The sequence below is a fragment of the Malus sylvestris genome, chromosome 10 (assembly GCF_916048215.2).
Source record: "Malus sylvestris chromosome 10, drMalSylv7.2, whole genome shotgun sequence".
Classification (NCBI taxonomy): Eukaryota; Viridiplantae; Streptophyta; class Magnoliopsida; order Rosales; family Rosaceae; genus Malus; species Malus sylvestris.
Genome location: NC_062269.1, coordinates 27,611,367 through 27,614,637, shown reverse-complemented (window position 1 = coordinate 27,614,637; position 3,271 = coordinate 27,611,367). Strand labels below are relative to the sequence as shown.

General features: G+C 40.1%; 1 pseudogene; it reads right to left on the bottom strand.

The window, feature by feature from the left end:
• Window positions 1–1,020: 1,020 nt before the first annotated feature.
• Window positions 1,021–1,611, bottom strand: LOC126584392 (uncharacterized; annotated as a pseudogene).
• Between the last annotated feature and the right edge of the window lie 1,660 nt (window positions 1,612–3,271).

Sequence of the window (3,271 nt, the reverse complement as noted above, 5' to 3'; positions counted from 1 at the left end):
TTCGTAGTATAAAGTCATCCATCATCTATACTACAAAGAGGTGTTCTAAACATATTCTAAATATCATATCGTCATCCATTGGATATTCTATAAGAACATGGGTTATAGGAATATCATATCGTCATCCATTGGATATTCTATAAGAACATGGGTTATAGGAAAAATAGTAATAATTCAATCTAGCCTCCTCAGTAAGCATATTATCTCATAAAGTACTTCATAAAACATAATTATTAAATCATGCTTTTCATGTATGCATTTCTATTATTAAAACATGCTTTTGAAGGGGTCCATTCACCGTACACCGATAGTACAAAGCTATACCAAAAAGGTATAATGGGATCACCGTTAATAATTGCACCTATTCACAAAAAGGAGTACCTTTAGTCAAACTATATTCAAACGATTGAATTTGGGAAACGGACTTCAAAAACAGGTTCAGGACGTCGAAATTAGCCTATGAGAGGTCTTGGACGAAATCTCGAAAAGTCAACACAAAAAGTCAACGTTGACTGTTGACCGGTCAAAGTCAAAGCCAAAGTCAACATCAAAGTCAACTCTGACCGTTGACCAAGTCAACAGTCAGAGTTAACTGGTCAAGGTCAAAGTCAGATTGGGCTTGGGGTTTAGGTTTTAATTAAGCTAAAGGGATTTGGGAAAATGGCTGAAAGCCCACTTTATAATTGGCTCAAGGCCTTATTTATAATTCAGAAAATGAATAAAAACATTAAAAGGTTTTTGGGCTTGACTAATGGGCTACGGCTCTAAAGATAAACGGCCCGAAGGCCTTTTGGGTCTTAAACAATAACAATTAATTAAAACAATTAAAAGGAAATAAATGGGCTAGGGCTTGGGCTCCCTCACCACACAGGCCTAAGGCCCGCTTGACATGGAACCGGCCTGGGAGGCCTGTCTCACCGGAGCACCACCATCGGAGCTTCACAGCTCCGGCCGACTACCACACACAATCCTAAACCTCAATCTAGGTACCAAAATGAAGATCAAGACGAGGGGAGAGTTTTATACCTTCCTTTCGTCGTGGAACGGCTGGAGATGGCTGAAAAAACCCCCGAGGTCGCCGGAGTTGGGTATGCTTACACCCGACTTCGATTTCATCCTATAACCTCCAAATATACGAAAAACAACTCAATTAAAACCCATTCACATAGATTCTAGGACGAAAGAGAGGGATTTGAGGCTTACCAAATCGGAGGAAAAAGAGAAACTCGCCGGAGTTCCTCTCCGGGTTTTACTGGGGTCACGGGAACGAGAGCAAGAGAGAGAGAGAGAGAGAGAGAGCAGGACAAGATGATGATGACGATGGACTTCCTCGCGCGGGGAGATGGGTGCGTGCGTGCTGCTGTGGTGCAGAGAAGAGGGAGAAAAGAGAGATATGAGAGAGGTCCGAGAGGGAGAGAGACATGACAGACGGAAATGAATAAGACAGAGAAAGGGGTTCACCGAGGGGGGGACAGATAGAGAAGTGAGGTGAGTGAAGGGGGTGCTGCCACATGGCAGCTTGAGGGAAAGAAAGGAATCCATTTTCAGATTGGGTAGATAAAATGGGACAAAATTGATATATTTAAAATGTTTTGGGATAATTACACACATATATCTTTATAATTAGGGGGCGGGTGTTACAACCTCTCTGTAATGCCAAGTAGCTACCAACCAGGGAGTTGTGGATCTGTCCACATTAGCCAAATCTTGCTCCAGCCACTTGTATTGTTTCCTTGTAGGCAAAGAAATCACTGATTAATGGGGATAGAAACAATAACGAAATCATTTGTAAAGAAAAAGAAATGCAAAAATACAAATATTTGGGCAAGGAATGAGCTCAAAAATTAGGCAAACTTTAATTACCTGATTTGCTAAAGTCAGTGTAGGCTCCAAGCATGATAAAATGAATCCCCCCTAGATTAAATGAGTAGTAGAATGTGGACGAAGATCCGCTTTCTTCAGATGGGAATGCAAACCAAGAACTATAAGCCTCAAAAGTCTTATTTTCAGCCTGTTCTTCTATTTCATGTTTCCCTTCAACAACCATTATTGGAACTTTGGACACTAAACTCTGCATATACCTACACAAATTACCCAGCAATGACAACATAAGAAAACAAGTTCTATACCATAATTTACAGCAGCCATTGCATGCGATAGAAATAAAGCAATTTATGTTTTAACCTTCCCCAATAATCCCATCGAGGCTGATAGGTTTCATGTATCGGAGAGTTTGGAAATGAGCAAGAATAGCAGTCAGAGCCAGTTCCATTTGTGTGTGGTCGAGGTTTGTATAAGTAACATCACCAATCAATAGAACAAGATCAGGATTGTTACTTGTCAAGTGACTTATTGTGGTAGTTGTGTTGTAAGGCCAAGGTCTCCCACAACCGCTATTCTTTCAGGGTAGCTCCGAGGACCAGAAACTAGCATAGTCTTGAAATGGTGGATTTCACTCATTGCAGGTATAGAAGGATCCCCGCATCGTTAAAAGTACAGTGTATTCGGTTTCAACCCTACATCGAAACAGCAATTAGATCACCAACTTATCAAAAGAACCACATTCCATCAAAACTTATGTTTAGGGGATTTAAAAGTTTAGTCATTTCAGCAAAACCCAACTTTGTAAATCTCCATTGAAACTTTGAAGAAAATAAGAAGCAAAGGAAATCAAACCTGTGAGACAAACATTGTGGATGATTCCGGAAGTGTAATTTCGGAGGCCTTCAAAAGGGTGAAGCTGATTGTAAACAAGAGAATACCGTGGCTTCATGTGTTGGTGGATATCTCAGCTTCCCATAACGAACGCCGCTTGCCACACTTTTGGGGTCCAATAGACATGTGTTACCGTTGTGGTTTCAACGCACAATTCTCTAGATCCCAAAACTTTTAACCTTAAGAATAAAGGTAAGGCACAACCACCATAGAAATAGACATATGTTACCGTTGTGGTTCCAATGACTATTGGTCATGCATCTGCCGAACACTTGCTCATGTTGTTGCTAAGTATCATTCACGTCGTAAAGTCATACAGACTAACTTTGTTAAAGTTGATAATCCTGAACATACCACTATGTAATTTTTTTATTTTCAAAAGTCATCTACACCGATGGAAGATTAAATCTTTTAAACAAGGGCCAACATGTGTCCAAGTTCCCCCTATTGGCTAAACGCCCTCTTAATATTTGGTTCAAGTTTTTGAACAATTTTCTATGGAGTAATGTTAGGGTCCTTAGGGAGACTAAATTTAAAGACAATTTTGTGAATTAAA